Source organism: Peromyscus eremicus, unplaced genomic scaffold (genome assembly GCF_949786415.1).
Source record: "Peromyscus eremicus unplaced genomic scaffold, PerEre_H2_v1 PerEre#2#unplaced_590, whole genome shotgun sequence".
Taxonomy (NCBI): Eukaryota; Metazoa; Chordata; class Mammalia; order Rodentia; family Cricetidae; genus Peromyscus; species Peromyscus eremicus.
Genome location: NW_026734826.1, coordinates 12,608 through 33,806, shown reverse-complemented (window position 1 = coordinate 33,806; position 21,199 = coordinate 12,608).

Sequence of the window (21,199 nt, the reverse complement as noted above, 5' to 3'; positions counted from 1 at the left end):
CTCAAAGTTGGAGGGTGCAGTTTATCACAGTGGAGAAATCGGGAGGCCAGAGCTTGAAGCAGTTCATCATGATGCGGCCTCAGTCAGAGTCGAAGACAGATGAGTGTTCATGCTCAGAGAGCTTTCTTTCCACACAGTCCAGGAGCTTAGTCCAAGGAATAGTCCTCCACACCTAGGGTGAGTCTTCTCTCTCAATTAACATAACCTAGACAATCCCTTACAGGCCTGGCAGAGGCTTGCCTCACAGGTGAGTCTATGTCCTGTCAAGTAGACAACCCCTATAAAACCACATCAATAGACTATTTTATTGCATTGGTATGCTCTTACATTTTTATAGTTTATTCAACAACAACAAAACCCAAGATACTTAATAAAAATGAGTAAATGACAGATTACTCTAAAATCCATATAGGATGAAATAGAGATACCCATTTGAAACCAGAAGCGGAAATTAACTCCAGGTTTTCCCACACCTGAATCTTAGCTCATCTTAAAATTGATCCATTTCTGGGACAGTCTCCTGCTTTTCTCAGGGTTGCTGTAACATTGTTTGGACGGTGGTTTCTAGACCATTAAGGCATTCCTCAAACATTTCTGAGTCTTCCCAAGTGTTAAGCTTGCTAGTTCATAGGGCGTATAGGACAGCCCTGTAGCTGTGAATCTGTGAAGTCAATATCATTTCCAACCTCCTTTACTGACCACACCTTCACTTTCAAATGGTGGTTTCTCAGAGAAAAGGCAATGGAACCCTGGTTTAAAAAAAAAAAAAAGGAGCCAAGTCATGACTCTTCTGTCCAGAACTGGGGGTTCCCGTCTCATCTTGTAAAAACCAATCTTTCACTGGTTGTCAAGTCCCTGCCAGATCTGACTTGCCTCTGTTTCTGTTTCCCCACCCTCCTGTCTTGAAGCTCCCATGGGGCTCCAGTCACACAGGCCTCATCGTTCTGGGCCAGGTGACTCAGAGTGTTTGCATTTACCATATCCTCTGCCTGGAAAACCCCTCTACATATTCACACACCTGGGTTCTCATGCCCTCCAAGAAGAGGTTCAGCTGCCACCTTCCTGGTGAAGCTTTCATCATGCCACTAAAAATGTCAAATGACACCAACAGCACTCTTGATCCCCACCTATAAATTTTGATGCTGCATATTGCCTGAGCCTTTCTTCTTGTATGTAAGCCCCGTGAAGCCTTTTTTGGTCAAGTTGTTGCTCACTGCTGTAGTTTCAGTATAGACTTGAATGCATGCGTGTAGGAGGGACACCCCAGCATGAGTGTTTGTTGAATGAGAGATAGGCAAAGAGTAGCATCTAAGTTGAACGAAGTATGTACTTGAATGGGAAAAAGGAAAAGGATACATGACTGCTCCTAGGTATGTATGGAGGAGAAGGTTTATTGTAGATATGTGGGAGAGCATAGCCAGAGGCTAGAACATCCGGGAGAGCCCAGAATGGACATGACCAGACTGAGGTGGGTCATGTGAGGAGATGGAGGAGGGGAAGGGAGAGAGGAAAGAGGGGAACCAGATGCAGCAGCCAGGAGGCCCAAAGGTACACAGATAGCACTCAACCAAAATGATTGGATTAAGGAAGGGTAGCTAGGAGAAGGGCAGCCTAGCCCCAGGGCTGGAGAAGGTCAGGGTAGGGGGCCTGGTATGCCAGCCAGGAAGACCCTTTAACAGATAGGGACTGAGGGATACAGGGAGAACCTGGTGGTCAAGTCTATTTTGATATAGGTATAGGCACCTCAGCCGTTTGTCCCAGGTTTGAAACCTAGCAGTACTGAGGAGCACAAAGGAGTGAGTTGACATTACGTGACATGGGAAAGACCAGATGTGACATTTGAGAATGCTATTGGCTGTCTCTGTGGAGATGCTGAGGAAACTGTCACACATGCGCTTTGGGGGGAAATCTTGAGATGTTCATGCATCATTGATAGATTTAGGACTCACTGTATTAAGAAAGGCTGAGGTTAGCGAGGACTTAGAATAGACTGCAGAAGATCCCTTAGACTAGACATGGGTCATGTGAACATCAAGGCAGGCTGAGGATGCTCAAGGACACCAGGCCAGATAAACACACTCAAGACTGAGTGCCATCTTCAGATCCTAAAACCTGAAGACGCTGGAAGAAACCTTGAAAACAAATGCAGGGAGGAGAAACACCTTAGGTATCTAGAAGTGAAAAAAGGCAGACCAATGTGAAGAAGCCAAGCAGAGGAGAAAAGTGGGGTGCAACTGCTAAAACAGTGTGGAAATTCGCAGAGAGGACGAGCATGGCTGAAGGAATCTATGAGAAGGAAGTCAGTGTGTTTACTGTTTCTGTTCTTAAGTGACCTAGTGCAGCAGGAGGAGACAGCATAGCATGGCCACCAGCAGCCTGAGACTAGGGTTAGGTTTCTGTCAGAAACTGGAAAGCTGCAGGCATTGTTACCACAAATACCTCTTCTCCTTCCTCCTCCTCTGCCATTTCTCCTACACCTGTGTAATTCTTCAGTAGCAATATGATGCCACATCACTTATCCTTTCTCTGGGGACATGTCTATGAACCTGTCTCCAGGTTCTCTGACCACTGCACTGCCTGTCTGTAGTATGCTAGTGAGTCTACATCAGTGGTGTTTTATATTCTAGGTTGCCTTAACCATCAGCCCTCTCACCCTTGAGCCTCACTCAGAGTGTCCATCATCCCTCTGGCGTCCACTTGCTCTGGAGCTGTTCTTGATGTTCCAGTAGTTCTCCTAGTAAGTAGTCAATTTGACCTTCCCTGCCTCTGTGTTTTGAAGACCGTCACAGAAAGAGGGAATCACGGTTTTAACAGAAGCATCAAGAGCTCAGATACACAGTACATGGTGCTGCCCTGCAGAAGTGTTTAAACTTAGAACAGGCACAGGAAGAAAACTATTAACAAATGGCCTGCACACAAGAACAATGGCATATAAACATTCCAAGAGATAGGTTTAACTCTGAGTTGTGGTCATCAGTAAGGTCAACATGTTGTCTCAACTTCAACTTGACACCGGAAGTCATTGAGGCTGTCAGCCACACTGCTAGACCAGAAGAGAGGATAACTGTGATGAGCAGGAATCAGTTCAAGAAACAAAGTCAGAGCTGGTGTGAGGTGGCGCACACCTTTGATTCCAGCACGCCTCAAGAAGAGGCAAGTGGATCTCTGTGAGTTCAAGGCCAGCCTGACCTACATATCAAGTTCCAGGCTAGCCAGGGCTACACAGTGAGACCCTTTCTCAAAGAAAAGAACAAGGAAACGAAGCAGGAATGAAGCATGCTCCAGGCATGGATGTGAGGGTGATTCCTTTCAGACATTTATTTTTGAGTGAAATATCTAATATGAGTCCTTCAGACCTTTAAGTAAAAAATATGATGGGGCCAGGTGGCTTGTCTATTTCTCACTTTCCCCTCCATCATAGGTGGATGTTTAGAGGAACTTCTGAATTTCAGGACACTACTAAAATTTATAAGAAAATCCTGATTCGTGCACAGTTAAATGCCTTTGAGCGGTAATTTAATATTCTTGTGATTATGACTTGGCTACATGCATTCACAGTTCTTTGTAAACTACAGAGTTACAAATACTAGTTCCTGTCTGGATCAAACAACATGAGTGTGGGTTTAACTCTTTGTAAAAATTCAGTTTGGAAGGAAGAGGCTATCTGCCTTTTAAACTATGAACAGTTGCCCATCCTTTTCTGACCACTGGGGGTCACTGCTACATTGTAAATATATTTCATAATTCCTGGGCAAAAGTAATCAGTTTCATAATTAGGACACTACAATCTATACATTGTGATTACTTGAAAATAAAAATGTTATTTTTGAGTAATTTTACTCAAAAATTTGAGTATGGTAATTTGAGGAGTTTTGTCCTTAAAATGGAGTATTATGAAATTCATATTAATATTGACATGCAAATATTCATCTATAAAGTGGAATTTTTATTATCAAAGCCTGTGTTCCTTAATATTTATAGGTCAACAGTAAAATTTCTTTCCATGGAATATCTTTGCAAAAGAGGACGGACCCTAAAAGATAACAGAAATCAGTAAGAAGTGGAACATATTATCAAAGTTAGTGGCAAATGTTATTCTGAGCATTTTGCAGTCATTCAGACAATTGGCTTTTGTAAGACATCTGCATCCTCCAGAAATTATATCCTCAGAGTCTAAGCAAGGGGAGGCAGCCCAGGGGAAATTAGGTGAACAGCACATGTTTAGTATACTGTTACCAGACAGCTGAAATGTACATGCATGTGTGCATGCAAACGACACACACAGAATTACATGCATGCACATACAACATTATCTGACTTTTAGCAATGACTTCCTGTTCAGAATGTTGTGGAATCTCAGTTCACCCTCTTGAGAAGCTAGAAAATTTTCTTTTTCATATCCAGCGCCAAATACCTGGCTCAGAGACCAGAGGCCTTCCCTGCTGTAGGAGAGCAGAAGGCAGGGCAACAGGTTGGGATGTGGCTCCCAGAAGCTCAGATGCTCAAAGTCCAGCCATAGCTGACTTTTTCTCTAACCTAGGGGAAGGACCTCATGAATCTTCTAGATTTCATATTTCCCAGATGTGTGACATCTCAGGAGCCTCCCCTCTCCATCTGGAGGGGATATTTCAGCTCGAGGTAAATTACTAGGCAGAGCCCATGTTAGGCCATTTATATGGTCATATCTGGCACCCTCCCTTTCTACATGAAACCCAGCAGAAACGGGCTTTCTTGGCCAACTGACTTCTTTCATATGTTAGCCTTGATGTAGCTCATCCTGGTCTCTAGTTTCCTGTCACATGCCTACAAGCTGTAACTGACAGGCTATCACCCCAGAAGCCCCTATTGGGACAAGGGTGAAACCTAAGAAACAGGTGTTGAGAAGTCTGTGGCAGAGGTGTCCATGATGCTCGAATGTCTGACTTAAATGCTAAAGGACAAGGACAGAAAACAGTGAGTAAGCTAGCCTCCTGCCCCAGGAGTGGAGGCCATGAACAGAACAAAAGAAAAGCAGCGTGTGTACAGAACACCCCATGAAGCACAGCTGGAGTATTCCTTGTGTTTCTGATGTTGAAAAAATTCAGTGTTTTGAATTACAATAAATGCTTTAAGCACATTTCCAGATTCGCAGTGATGCGTCTTTTGTACGACAAATGGAACATAATGTTGGGCAAAGATGAGTGGACTCCCCAAACTGCCCAGTGTCTTAAAAGCTGCTGACATTCTGGATTTTCAAATTTTGTGTGACTAGTATGATTTTCTCATAGAAATTTTATTCTTTTATTATTTTTAACAAATTCTCAGAGAGATGTTTAAAAACATGCAATTAAAATATAAAATTTAAAAACATTTTCTGAATCATGTTCCTGCTTTGTGTTCAGGCCATCGGAGTTGGCCCCAACAAGTCACCTGTCTTCAATGAGTCCATTAAAAACACAGTTGATAACGAAAAGCAGAAAAAAGGGGATTTGTTCCTTGTAGCCACATTGGGGGAAGGAACAAAGAGGTTCAGTGAGGTCTGAGTGTAAACAGAGGGGAAGAGGACCATAGCTAAGGTGACCCATCCTGATCAAGGTGACTGTCATCGCTGGCCTGACTATGAAATCTCTTTCCAGTGATAAACTCCCTTTTGCCCTTTCTTTCTCTCACAGTAGGAGTTCTAGGGAAATTCCTTCAGAAGATCTCTACACAGGATGGTGACTCTGAGCCCTCCACGTCCGTGTCCATGGCTAGTGAACCTAGTCCAGCCCAGTTTTGATTGGGTTTGTATCAGACGGGTGTCGGGTCAGTTTTCTCATCAAAAGAGTGTGTATTAGTTTCGATGTTGCTGTGTCTCTGTTTCCTGTTTCAAATGAGTCTCTTAATGATAAAAGGAAAAAATAACATGGATATCTCTATACAATAAGTATAGAAACTTTAAAATGCATCAGCAATAGAGAGAATCAAGCAGAAGAACATCAGGGCTGGGAATCAAGGTGGGCATATTATTATATTAAGGCATTAATAAATTAAATGTAATGGACACATCATTCAAGATCTCTGGAATGCTGCTATTCAGATATTGCACTTGTTAATTTTCTGTTTCTGTGATAAAACACCATGACCAGAAGCATCTTACAGAATGAAGAGTGTATTTGGGCTTCTAGATCCAAAGGCATGGGAGTCTATCATGGTGGGGAGACTTAGCACAAATGGCCCACATGGGGGCAGGAAAAGGAAGCTTAGAGGTTCCATCTCAACCACACTCAGGAAGCAGAGAGCAAACACAAGGGCATACACTATGACCATTCAAGGCCTGTCTCCAGGGACAGATGTCATCTACTAAGGCTCCATCTCCCTGATATTCCACATCCTCCCCAATTAGTACCGCCATCTGGGACCAAGTGTTCAATTATCTAAACCTGTGGGGGACATTCTTGTTCAAAAACACCTCAGAGACTAAATATAAATATCTGGCATTGAAGATAGAGTGGAGATAATCAGAGCATAAAAATCAAGTTCTGTGAAACAATAGCAGAAATTTCCTCATATCTAAGGAAATTTATGAACCAGCTCTAGAGAAGACATTTAGAACCACAACAGCCATGGCTGGATAACTTCTCCACATTGTATTGTAAAGACATTAAGCAGGGAAGAGGAGCTTGGACCTGCCTCATCTGAACATACCAGGTTCTACTGACTCCCCAGGGGAGACTTTGCTTTGGAGGAGGTGGGAATGGGAGAGTGGGTTGTGAGGGAAGGCTTGGGGAGTGGGAGGAGGGAGGACAGGTGTAGATGTAACCAACCGTCTTATTAAATAAGAAACACAGAACCGATTCAGAGAAGAAAGCCAAGAGGTCGGAGCTAAGAGCCTCACCCTTCCTGCTTCAGCGATCCTCTTCAGCCAAGAGAGCTCTCCGAAAAAGGGACCTACTTTCTGTGTGTATGTCTTTATACAATCTAGCTGTTCTGCCTTCTCATTGGTTGTAAAGCCATGCCTCGTCCCTGCCTGTCTGTAAAGACTTCCAGGTCTTCCATGGTTGGGATGGAGATTAAAGGCGTGTGTCTCCAATGCTGGTTGTATTCTTTTACACAAAGAGATCTACCTAGCTCTGTCTACCAAGTGCTGGGATTAAAGGCATGTGCCACTACCACCACATACTTGATATGGCTCTAATAGCTCTGATCCCTGGGCAAATTTATTTATTAACATACAATTAAAATCATATTTCAGTACAAGTAAAATACCACCATATTTCCCCTTGTCTATTTTAATAAAAAGAAAAAAAAAGAAAAAGGTTATAACAAAAGAAAAACTATATACAAAAGTACAAGAACTATATACAATATATACAAGTAATAAATGTCTAAACAATGTCTAGTCCATTTGTACTTGACAAATTCAGAGAAAATAATTTCATTATCTATCCTATTTTGGTAAGTCCAAAATGTATCTAATTCACTTTCTATCCTAATCAATCTTCAACTATAACTAACTAACCTTAAACTACAACTAACTAATCTTCAACTCCCTCAGAGACCCAAGAAAGAGTGCTCCTTTCTCAAAAGCAGAATGTGTTTCTTGTAAGGCGAGCTAGTGCTGGCTTCTGCTTCATAAACGGAGTTGAATCACATGCAATTTCTGGTCCTAAGACCAAGAGTTGTTTTCTGGTAAGGAAAGTCACTATTGCACTACCATTGCCATACACAGTACAAATAGCGCTCGCTTCTGTTCCCAGCAAATATAGTGTTTTGGACGGAAGAGAAGCTACTCTTCCTGTCAGTTTGCTAAGCAGACATGAACTAGATATGGCCCATGTGTGTAGGAAGTACAGTTCTTTTGTTCTGAACAAGGTCACTGTTCTGGCTGTATATGAAACACAGTAGAGTGGAAAGTGCTCCTTTCTCAAAAGCCGAGTGTGTTTCTTGTAAGCCGAGGTAGTGTTGGTTTCCCCTTCATAACTTGAGTTAAATCACAAAAAGTTTCTGGTCATACGAGCAAGAGTTGTTTTCAGGTAAGGAAAGTCACTGTTGCGCTCCCATTGCCATACACACTGCAAATAACACTCACGTCTGTTCCTAGCAAGTGCAGTGTTTCAGATGAAAGAGAAGCTACTGTTCCTGTCAGTTTCCTAAGCCAAGTTGAACTAGATATGGCCCGTGTGTGTAGGAAGCCCAGTTCTTTTTTTATGAGCAACCTCACTGTTCTGGCTGTATAGGACACAGTAGAGTAGAAGAGTGCTCCTTTCTCAAAAGCAGAGTGTGTTTCTTGTAAGGCGAGCTAGTGTTGATTTCCCCTTCATAAATGGATATGAATCACATGCAGTTTGTGGTCCTACAAACAAGAGATGTTTTCTGGTAAGGAAAGTCACTTTTGCGCTCCCATTGACACACACAGTGCAAAGAGCACTTGCATCTCTTCCCAACAAGTACAGTGTATTGGATGAAAGAGAAGCAACTGTTCTTGTCAGTTTCCTAAGCAATGTTGAACTTGATATGGCCCGTGTGTGTAGGAAACACAGTTCTTTTGTTCTGAGCAAGGTCACTGTTCTGGCTGTATAGGAACCACAGTAGAGTAGAAGAGTGCTCCTTTCTCAAAAGCAGAGTGTGTTTTTTGTAAGGCGAGGTAGTGTTGGTTTCCCCTTCATATCCTGAGTTAAATCACAAGAAGTATCTGGTCGAACGAGCAAGAGTTGTTTTCTAGTAAGAAAAGTCACTGTTGTGCTCCCATTGCCATACACAGTGCAAATAGCCCTGGCGTCTGTTACCAGCAAATGCAGCATATAGAATGGAAGAGAAGCTACTGTTCTTGTCAGTTTCCTAAGCAGAGTTCAACTAGATATGGCCTGTGTGTGTAGGAAGCCCAGTTTTTTTTTTTTATGAGCAACCTCACTGTTCTGGCTGTACACCAAACACAGTAGACTGGAAGAGTGCTCCTTTCTCAAAAGCAGAGTGTGTTTCTTGTAAGGCGAGCTAGTGTTGGTTTCCCTTTCATAAACAGATTTGAATCACATGTAGTTTGTGGTCCTATGAGCAAGAGTTGTTTTCTGGTAAGGAAAGTCACTTTTGCTCTCCCATTGACAAACAGTGCAAAGAGCACTCGCGTCTCTTCCCAGCAAGTACAGTGTATTGGACGGAAGAGAAGCTAGTGTTCTTGTCAGTTTCCTAAGCACAGTTGGACTCGATATGGCCCGTGTGTGTAGGAAGCACAGTTCGTTTGTTCTGAGCAAGCTCACTGTTCTGGCTGTATAGGAACCACAGTAGAGTAGAATAGTGCCTCTTTCTCAAAAGCAGAGTATGGTTCTTGTAAGGCGAGCTAGTGTTGGTTTCCCCTTCATAAATGGAGTTTAATCAAATGCCGTTTCTGATCCTAACAGCAAGAGTTGTTTTCGGGTAAGGAGAGTCACTATTGTGCTCCCATTGCCATATCCTGTACAAACAGCACTCGCGTCTGTTCCGAGCAAGTGCAGTGTTTTGGACGGAAGAGAAGCTACTGTTCTTGTCAGTTTCCTAAGCAGAGTTGAACTAGATATGGCCCGTGTTTGTAGGAAGCACAGTTCTTTATTTTCTGAGCAAGCTCATTGTTCTGGCTCTACAAGAAACACAGTAGAGAAGAAGAGTGCTCCTTTCTCAAAAGCAGAGTGTGTTTCTTGTAAGGCAAGCTAGTGTTGGTTTCAGCATCATAAACGGAGTTGAATCACATGCAGTTTCTGGTCTTACGAGCAAGAGCTGTTTTGGTGGTAAGGAAAGTCACTATTGCGCTCCAATTGCCATACACACTGCAAATAGCACTCGCATCTGTTCCCAGCAAGTGCAATGTATTGGACGGAAGAGAAGCTACTGCTCTTGTCAGTTTGCTAAGCAGAGTTCAACTAGATATGGCCCGTGTTTGTAGAAGCACAGTTCTTTTCTTCTGAGCAAGCTCACTGTTCTGGTAGTGTAGGAAACACAGTAGAGCAGAAGACTGCTCCGTTCTCAAAAGCAGAGTGTGTTTCTACTAAGGTGAGCTAGTCTTGGTTTCCCCTTCATAAATGAAGTTGAATCGCATGTAGTTTCAGGTCCTAAGAGCAACAGATCTTTTCTGGTAAGGAAATTCACTATTGCACTCCCACTGCCATACACAGTGCAAATTGCACTTGTGTCTCTTCCCAGCAAGTGCAGTGTATTGGACAGAAGAAAACCTACTGTTTTTGTCATTTTTCTAAGCAGAGTTGATATAGATATGGCCCGTGTGTGTAGGAAGTACTAGTCTTTGGTTTTGAGCAAGCTCATTTTCAGGCCCTATAGGAAACACAGTAGAGTAATTGAGTGCTCCTTTCTCAAAAGCAGAGTGTTTCTCAGAAGGCGAGCTAGTGTTGAATTCCCTTTCATAAACGGAGTTGAATCACATGCAGTTTCTAGTGCTGTGAGCAACAGTTTCTTTCTGGTAAGGAAAGTCACTGTTGCGCTCCTATTGCCATACACAGTGCAAATAGCACTGGCGTCTGTTCCCAGCAAGTGTAGTGTATTGGACGGAAGAGAAGCTACTGTTTTTGTTAGTTTCCTAAGCAGAGTTGAACTAGATATGGCCTTTGTGTGTAGGAAGCTAAGTATTTTGTTCTGAGCAAGCTCACTGTTCTGGCTCTATTGGAAACAGAGTAGCATAGAAGAGTCTCTTTTCTCAAAAGCAGAGTGTGTATCTTGTAAGGCGAGCTAGTGTTGAATTCCCATTCATAAAGGGAGGTGAATCACATGCAGTTTCTTTTCCTATGAGCAACAGTTCTTTTCTGGTAAGGAAAGAAACTATTGTGCTCCCATTGACATGCACAGTGCAATTAGCACTCGCGTCTGTTCCCAGCATGTGCAGTGTATTGGACGGAAGAGCAGATACTGTTCTTGTCAGTTTCCTAACTAGAGTTGAAGTAGATATGGCCCGTGTTTGTCAGAAGTACACTTCATTTGTTCTGAGCAATCTCACTGTTCTGTTTCTATAGGAAACACAGTAGAGTAGAAGAGTTCTCCTAAATCAAAAGCAGAGTTTGTATCTTGTAGGCGAGCTAGTGTTGAATAACCCTTCATATACGGAGTTGAGTCACATTCAGTTTCTGGTCCTATGAGCAACAGTTCTTTTCTGGTAAGGAAAGTCACTATCATGCTCCCATTGCCATACACAGTGCAAATAGCACTCGTGTCTGTTCCCATCAAATGCAGTGTATTGCACGGAAGAGAAGCAACTATTTTTGTCAGTTTCCTAAGCAGATTTGAACTAGATATGGCCCGTGTGTGGAGGAAGCCCAGTTCTTCTGTTCTGAGTAAGCTCACTGTTCTGGCCATATAGCAAACACAGTAGAGTAAAAGAGTGCTCCTTCCTCAAAAGCAGAGTGTATTTCTCATAAGTCAAGCTAGTGTTGAATTCCCCTACATGAACTGATTTCAATCACATGCAATTTCTATTTTAAGAGCAACAGTTCTTTTCTGGTAAGGAAAGTCACTGTTGCGCTCCCATTGCCATACGCAGTGCAAAAAGCACTCGTGTCTGTTCACAGCAAGAGTAGTGTGTTGGACGTAAGAAAAGCTACTGTTCTTGTCAGTTTCCTAAGCAGAGTTGAACTAGATATGCCCCATGTGTGTAGAAAGCACAGGTCTTTTGTTCTGAGAAAGCACACTATTGTGGCCCAATAGGAAACACAGTAGAGTAGAAGAGTGCTCCTTTCTCAAAAGCAGAGTGTGTTTTTCATAAAGCTAGCTGGTGCTGAATTCCCATTGATAAACAGAGTTGAGTCCCATGCAGTTTCTGTTCCTACGAGCAACAGTTCCTTTTTGGTAAGGAAAGTCACTATTGAGTCTTATTGAGATAAACACTGCAAATAGCACTCGTGTCTGTTCCCAGCAATTGCAGTACATTAGACAGAAGAGAAGCTACTGTTCTTGACAGTTTCCTAAGCAGAATTGAACAATATATGGCCCGTGTGTGTAGGAAGTACAGTTCTTTTGTTCTGAGAAACTCAGTGTTCTGTCTCTATTTGAAACCCAGTAGAGTGGAAGTGTGCTCCTTTCTCAAAAGCAGAGTTTGTTTCTCATAAGGTGAGCTAGTGTTGAATTCACCTTCATAAACAGAGTTGAATCCCATGCAGTTTCTGTCTTACGTGCAGCAGTTGCTTTCTGGTAAGGAAAGTCACTATTGAGCTCCATTGCCAAACACAGTTCAAATAGCACTCACGTCTGTTCCAAGCGAGTGCAGTGTATTGGAAGGAAGAGGCGCTACTGTTCTAGTCAGTTTCCTAATCAGAGTTAAACTAGATATGGCCTGTGTGTGTAGCAAGTACAGTTCGTTTTTTCTGAGCAAGCTAACTGTTCTGGATCTACAGCTAACACAGTAGAGTAGAAGAGTGCTCCTTTCTCAAAAACAGAGAGTGTTTCCCCTTCATAAATGGAGTTGTATCACATTCATATTCTGGTCCTCAGGCAGCAGTTCTTTTCTGGTAAGGAAAGTCACTATTGTACTCCCAATGCCATACACAGGGCAAATAGCACTCGTGTCAGTTCCCACCAAGTGCACTGTATTGGACGGAATAAAAGCTACTGTTCTTGTTGAACTAGATTTGGCCCATGTGTGTAGGAGGCACAGTTCTTCTGTTCTGAGCAAGCTCACTGTTCTGGCTCTATAGGAATCACAGTAGACAAGAAGAGTGCTCTTTTCTCAAAAGCAGAGTATGTTTCTTGTAAGGAGAGGTAGTGTTGAATTCGCCTTCATAAACGGAGTTGTACCACATGCAGGTTCTGGTCCTATGAGCAGCAGTTCTTTTCCGGTAAGGAAAGTCACTATTGTGTTCCCATTTACATACACAGTTCAAATATCACTCGCGTCTTTTCCCAGCCAGTGCAGTGTATTGGACAGAAGAGAAGCTACTGTTCTTGTCAGTTTCCTAAGCAGAGGTGTACTTATTATGGCCCATGTGTACGAAGCCCAGTTCTTTTGTTCTTAGTAAGCTCATGTTCTGTCTCAATTTGGACACAGTAGAGTAGAAGAGTGCTCTTTTCTTAAGAGCAGAGTATATTTCTTGTTAGCCAACCCAGTGTTGAATTCCTCTTCATAAAACTAATGGAATCTCATGCAGCCTCCTATCCTACTAGCAACAGTTCTTTTTGGGGTAGGAAAGTCACTATTGTGCTCCCTTTGAGACACAGCAGAAATGTCACTAGTGTCTGTTCCCAGAAAGTACAGTGCATTGAATGGAAGAGAAACTACTGCTGTCCTCAGTTTCCTAAGCAGAGTTGAACTAGATATGGCCCGTGTGTTTAGGAAGCACAGTTCTTTTGTTCTGAGTAAGCTCACTCTTCTGGACATATAGGAAACACAGTAGAGTAGAACAGTGCTCCTTTCTCAAAAGCAGAGTGTGTTCCTCATTAGGCAACCTAGTATTGAATTCCCCTTCATAAACAGGGTTGAATCACATGCAGTCTCTTATGTTATGAGCACCAGTTCTTCTCGCATGAAGAAAGTCACTATCGGGCTCCCAATGAGATACACATAAGAAATGGCACTCGTGTCCTTTGCCAGCAAGTACAGCACATTGGATGGAGAGAAGCTACAGTTGTGCTACATTTCCTAAGAAGAGTTGAATTAATATGGCCATGTGTTTAGGATGCATCGTTCTTTTCTACTGAGGAAGTTCATTGCTCTGGAAACATCAGAAACACATTGGAGTAGAAGAGTACTGTTTGCTCAAATGCAGAGTATGTTTCTTGTTAGGCAATGCAGTGTTGAATTCCCCTTCATAAACGGAGTGGAATCAATCACATGCAATCTCTTTTCCTATGAGCAACAGTTCTTTTCGGGTAAGGAAAGTCACTATTGGATTCCCTTTGAAATACCCAGAAGAAATGGCAGTCGCATCTATTCCCAGCAAGTCCAGTGCAATGGATGGAAGAGAAGCTACTGTTGTGCTCAGTTTCTTATGCAGAGCAGAACTAGATATGGCTCTTGTGTGTTTGAAGCCCAGTTCTTTTGTTCTGAGTAAGCTCACTGTTCTGGCTCTAGAGAAACAAAGTAGAATAGAAGAGTGCTCTTTTCTCAAAAGCAGAGTGTGTTTCTCGTTAGGCAACACAGTGTTGAATTCCCCTTCAAAAAAGGAGTTGAATCAAATGCAGTCATGTAACCTATGAGCAACAGTTCCTTTCGGGTAAGGAAAGTCACTATTGGGCCCCATTGAGTTACCTAGCGAAAATGGCACTCACACCTGTTCCCAGCAACTACATTGCTCTGGACAGAAGAGAAGCTACTGTTGTGCTCAGTTTCCATAGCAGAGTTGAACTAGATATGGCCCATGTGTGTAGGAAGCACAGTTCTATTGTTCTTAGTAAGCTCACTATTTTGGCTCTATAGGAAACACAATAGAGTAAAAGAGTGCTCTTTTCTCAAAAGCAGAGTGGGTTTCTTGTTAGGCAACCCAGTGTTGAATTCAGCTTCATGAACAGAGTTGAATTACATGCAGTCTCTTATCCTAAGAGCAACAGTTCTTTATGAGTAAGGAGAGTCACTATTGTGCTCCCTTTGAGATACACAGTGAAAGTGGCACTCCTGTTGTTCACAGCAAATACAGTGCATATAATGGAAGAGAAGCTACTGTTGTGCTCAGTTTCCTAAGCAGAGTTGAACTAGACATTGTCCGTGTGTTGGAAGCACAGTTCTTTTGTTCTGAGAAATCTCAGTGTTCTGGCTCTATAGGAAACACAGTTAAGTAGAAGAGTGCTCTTTTCTCAAAAGCCACTAGAGTTTCTTGTAAGAGAACTCTATGTTATCTTCCCTTTAACAAACGGAGCTGAATCACATGCTGTCTCTTTTCCTACCATCAACAGTTTTTTTCGGGTACGGAAATTCACTATTGGGCTCCCATTGAAATTCACAGTACAAACAGTACCAGCATCTGTTCCCAGCATGCACAGTGCATTGGAAGTTAGAGAAGCTACAGTTCCTCTGAGTTTCTTAAGCAAAGTTGAACAAGATATGCTCCTTTGTATAGGAAGCACAGTTCTTTTGTTCTGAGTAAGCTCACTTTCTGCCTCTATAGGGAACACAGTAGAGTAGAAGAGTGCTCTTTACTAAAGAGCAGAGTGTGTTTCTCATTAGGCAACCCAGTGTTGAATTCCCCTTCATAAACAGAGTTGAATCACATGCAGTCTCCTATCATATGAGCAACACTACTTTTCGGGTAAGGAAAGTCACTATTGTGCTCCCATGGAGATACACAGTGGAAATGGTACTCGAGTCTGTTCCAAGCAAGTACAGTGAACTGGATGGAAGAGCAGCTTTTTTCTGCTGTTTCCTGAGAAGAGTTGAACTAGATATGGCCTGTGTGTGTAGGAAGCACAGTACTATTGTTCTGAGTAAGCTTTCTGTTCTGACTGAATAGGAAACACAGAAGAGTATAAGATTGCTCTTTTCTGAAAAGCAGAGTTTGTTTTTCATTAAGCAACTCAGTGGTGAATTCCCCTTTTTAAAGGGAGTTGAAACACATGCAGTCTCTTATCCTAAAAGCAACAGTTCTTTTCGTGTAAGGAAAGTCACTATTGGGCTCCCATTGAGATACTCAGAAAATGGCACTCGTGTCTGCTAATCGCAAATACAGTGCATTGGATAGAAGAGAAGCTAGTGCTGTCCTCAGTTTCCTAATCAGAGTTGAACTAGATATGGTCTGTATGTTTAGCACCCACAGTTCATTTGTTCTGAGCAAGCTCACTGTTCTGGCTCTATAGGAAACACAGTAGAGTAGAAGAGTCCTCTTTTCTCAAAAGCAGAGTGTGTTTCTCCTTAGAAAACCCAGTTTTGAATTACCCTTCATAAACGGAGTTGAATCACATGGAATCTCTTATCCTACCAGCAACAGTCCTTTTCGCGTAAGTAAAGTCACTATTAGAATCCCATTGAGATACAGAGTTGAAATGGCACTCGTGTCTGTTTCCAGAAGGTAGAGTGCATTGGATGGAATAGATGCTACTGTTGTGCTCAGTATCCTAAGCAGAGTTGAACTAGATATGTCCCATGTGTTTATGAAGCAAAGTTCTTCTGTTCTGGGAAAACTCACTGTTCTGCCTCAATAGGAAACACAGTAGAGTAGAAGAGTGCTCTTTTCTCACAAGCAAAATGTGTTTCTTGTTAGACGACCCAATGTTGAATTCCCCTTCAAAAAAAAAAGTTGAAACACATGCAGTCTCTTATCCTATGAGCAACAGTTCTCTTTGGGTAAGGAAAATCACTATTGGGCTCTTTTTGAGATACACAGGGGAAATGGCACTCGTGTCTGTTCCTAGGAAGTACAGTGCATTAAACAGAAGAGAAGCTACTATTGTGCTCAGTTTCGTAAGCAGAGTTCAACTATGTATGGACCGTGTGTGTAGGAAGCACAGTTCTATTGTTCTGAGTAGTCTCACTGTTCTGGCTGTAGAGGAAAAACACTGGAGTAGAAGAGTATTCTTTTGTCAAAAGCAGAATGTTTTTCTCATTAGGCAACCCAGTGTTGAATTTTCCTTCAAAAAAGGAGTTGAATCACATGCAGTCTCTTATCCTATGAGCAACAGTTGTTTTTGGGTAAGGAAGTCACTTTTGGGCTCCCATTGCCATACACAGTGGAAATGGCACTTGTGTCTGTTTCCAGCTAGTACAGTGCATTGGATGGAGGAGAAGCTACTATTGTGCTCAGCATCCTAAGTAGAGTTGAACTAGATATGGCCTGTGTGTGTAAGAAGGACAGTTCTTTTGTTCTAAGTAAGCTCAGTGTTCTGGCTGTTTAGGAAACACAGTAGAGTAGAAGAGTGCTCTTTCCTCAAAAGTAGAATGTGTTTCTCCTTAAGCACCTGGTGTTGAATTCCCCTTCATAAAGCGAGTTGTGCTGTGGGATGTTCTGTATGTCAAATGTGTTGCTGATTGGTCAATAAATAAAACACTGATGGGCCATTGGCTATGCAGGAGGAAGTATAGGCGGGACAAAGAGGAGAATAAAGCTGGGAAGTAGAAGGCTGAATCAGAGACACTGACAGCCACCACAATGACAAACAGCATGTGAAGACGCCGGTAAGTCACTAGCCACGAGGCAAGGTATAGATTTAAAGAGATGGGTTAATTTGAGCTGTAGGAACAGTTAGCAAGACGCCTGCCATGGCCATACAGTTTGTAACCAATATATGTCTCTGTGTTTACTTGGTTGGGTCTGAGTGGCTGTGGGACTAGCAGGTGAGAGAGATTTGTTCTGACTGTGGGTCAGGCAGGAAAACTCTAGCTACAGAGTTGTATCACATGCAGTCTCTTATCATAGGAGCCACAGTTCTTTTCGGTTAAGGAAAGTCACTATTGGGCTCCAATTGACATACACAGTGGAAAAGGCACTCGCATCTGTTCCCAGCAAGTACATTGCATTGGATGGAAGAAAAGCTAGTGTTGTGCTCAGGTTCCTAAGCAGAGTTGAACTAGATATGGCCCGTGTGTGTGTAGTAAGCACAGTTCTTTTGTTCTGAGTAAGTTCACTGTTCTGTCTGTTGAGGAAACACAGTGGAGTAGAAGATTGCTCCTTTCTCAAAATCAGAGTGTGTTTCTCATAAGGCAATCTAGGGTTCAATTCCCCTTTATAAACAGAGTTGAATCACATGCAGTCTCTGGTCTTATGATCAAATTTTTTTTGAATAAGGAAAGACCATTGGGCTCCCATTGGGATGGATAGACAGTGGAAATGGCACTTGCGTCTGTTCAGAGCACGTAAAGTGCATTGGATGGAAGAGAGTTATTTGTGCTCAGTTTCTAAGTAGATTTGAACTACATATGACCTGTGTACGTAGGAAGCACAGTTCATTTGTTCTGATTAAGCTCACTGTTCTGACGCTATAGGAAACACAGTAGAGTAGAAGAGTGCTCTTTTCTCAAAAGCAGAGTGTGTTTCTCATTATTCAACCCAGTGTTGAATTCCCCTTCAAAAAAGAGTTGAATCACATGCAGTATCTTATCCTATGAGCAACAGTTCTTTTCGGGTAAGGAAAGTCACTATTGGGCTCCCTTTGAGATACACAGTATAATTGGCACTCGCGTCTGTTCCCAGCAAGTACAGCATATTGTATGGAATAGAAACTACAGTTTTGCTAAGTTTCCTAAGCAGAGTTGAAGTTGATATGGCCCATGGTTACGAAGCCCAGTTCTTTTGTTCTTAGTAAGCTCATGTTCTGCCTCAATGGGACACAGTAGAATAGAAGAGTGCTCTTTTCTTAAGAGCAGAGTATGTTTCTCGTTAGCCAACCCAGTGTTGAATTCCTCTTCATAAAACTAATGGAATCTCATGCAGTCTCCTATCCTACTAGCAACAGTTCTTTTTGGGTTAGGAAAGTCACTATTGCGCTCCCTTTGAGACACAGTAGAAATGTCACTAGTGTCTGTTCCCAGAAAGTACAGTGCATTGAATGGAAGAGAAACTACTGCTGTCCTCAGTTTCCTAAGCAGAGTTGAACTAGATATGGCCCGTGTGTTTAGGAAGCACAGTTCTTTTGTTCTGAGCAAGCTCACTGTTTTGGCTTTATAGGAAACACAGTAGAGTAGAACAATGCTCCTTTCTCAAAAGCAGAGTGTGTTCCTCATTAGGCAACCTAGTATTGAATTCCCCTTCATAAACAGGGTTGAATCACATGCAGTCTCTTATGTTATGAGCACCAGTTCTTCTCGCGTGAAGAAAGTCACTATCGGGCTTCCATTGAGATACACATAAGAAATGGCACTCGTGTCCTTTGCCAGCAAGTACAGCACATTGGATGGAGAGAAGCTACAGTTGTGCTACGTTTCCTAAGAAGAGTTGAATTAATATGGCCATGTGTTTAGGATGCACTGTTCTTTTCTACTGAGGAAGTTCATTGCTCTGGAAACATCAGAAACACATTCCGATACACACGAGTTATACCTAGTTCAACTCTGCTTACAAAAATGAGAAGACCCATAGATTACATTACATCCAATGAACTGTAGTTGTTGTGATCAGACACGGGCGTGATTAACTATGTATGTCAATGGGAACCCAATAGTTACTTTCCTAACAGGAAAAGAACTCTTATTCTTAGGACAACTTTTTGAAATTAGACTAAGGAATATTAACTCTTCCCCCTTTCTTTATAATTTAACAAAATCTCAAGCCTAGTTAGAAAACCCAAACTTTTCAATTTAAACAGTTCCATTTGTAACACAAAACCAGTTCTGTATGTAATTCCATTTTTACATAAACAGTTCCACAAAACAATTGCATTCTTAACACGGAATACATGAATAACCAGCATATACGCATACACAAAACTGTATCTTGATTCTAGGTAGAAATAATAAATTTCTTAATTTAAACAGTTCCTTTTTTTTTTTTTTTTGGTTTTTCGAGACAGGGTTTCTCTGTGTAGCTTTGCGCCTTTCCTGGGACTCACTTGGTAGCCCAGGCTGGCCTAGAACTCACAGAGATCCGCCTGGCTCTGCCTCCCGAGGGCTGGGATTAAAGGCGTGCGCCACCACCGCCCGGCTAAACAGTTCCATTTTTAACCCAATTCCAGAAAACAGTTCCTAGGTCATTACTATAAGTAAACTCAAAATTGTCCCATTGCAATGAAATCTCTACTATTCATTTCATTTCTTAAGTCCCAAAATTCAAATGATAAATTCTGGTACGAGGCTTCCAAATATGAAGAAATCCATAACCAAAATCTTTTTGTAGTTTTATCTCATTTTAAGTTCAAAAAGTTCAAACAAATAAATTCTGGTATTAGGCTTTCACTTCAAAATATGAAGAGACGTTTTTCAACCAAAACTTTTTGCAGTTAACAATTTTTGTTCAAACAAGCGTCTCTGAACTTACTCTTTTTTAGGTACAGTAGTATTCTAAAACTGCACCATTTTTGATGTTAGCTCAGGTTTTTCTGTGTTGCGTTAATTTTCCACGGATCTCAGCTGTGGATGCCTTGTTGTACTGGTTCTGGCGTCCGCCATTCTTAGCTTCTTAGCGGCTTTTGGAGCTTTTGAAAACCGCTCAGACTGCCTGCTTTGCAGTCTCCTAGGACACTAACTCTGTATCTCAGGTTTTTTCATCATATACATTAAGCATAGACTCACTTAGCATTTACACTTTTTAAACTCACATAACATTTTTTGCCTTGCAAAGCATTTAGATTCACATTCAACATCTACATTTTACAAACTCACATTTAATGTATTAACATCTACTTATTTATACTCCTTAAGGAAACTGTAGAACTACTTTAGCAAATATATTTCTTATTACTTCTTATATACTTATCATATTTCTTATTTAAACTTACATTTACAATTAGTATCTTTACTTCTTACAAGCTTATTACTACACGTCTTAAGACTACCTTAGATATTTCTTGCAAGCTTATTTTCTTAAAGGAACTCTATAGATCTATTTTACAAACTTATACAGGGCTACCATTAGCATATATTTAACTTAGCAAACACCTAAAGATTTCTTAACACAGATCTAACAAGAGAATTTTTACAAACTCACATATCTTATTTTCATCTTTTTCTATTTCTTACTCTTAATTATTAGTACTATCTCTATTAGACAGATTCTCTTAACTAGACAGGAAGTAAGTACATCATTTCTAAATTTTAGAGTTTATAGTCAGCTTTGTTAAAAAGCACTGGGATTTAGTGAGTGTTGTTATAGAATTGTGATAGTTGTTGCTAGGGAACTATAACCTTCCCAGGATGATGCCACACTCCAAAGTTGCCAGTTCTCTCAGCCGTTCCGGACCGGCAGAGCTGCACTGTCAGCGGTAAACGGTTTTTAACTAGAGGCTGTCCCTTCACCCAAATTCATAATAGTTCCCCTAAGTGCTTCAATTCAGACAAACGTTTCTATTACAGCAGTACTTTTGGTTTGTTCTACGGAAAAACTTCACTTCACACTGAGGGTGAAACTACCGTATTTAGCTGCTGTAAGGTCTTTGCCAAATACCGCACAGCTATTAGGTGATATAAAGTATTTTTCCAAAGGAGCTAGTAAAGCCAAAAGCGGCACAGCTCCGAACTGTATTTAGTATTTTCTCTTCATTAGCTTTAACTCCTGTTATTAGCAGTTGTAATATTTAGCATTGATTTCTTATAAGGAACTTTCAGGTGAAGCAACTCTTTTGTAAGACAGCTAGATTTTCTGAAGTTTGTTCCCATCTATAAAGCAGTCATTTCTTTGAATGCCTGTTTCCTTGT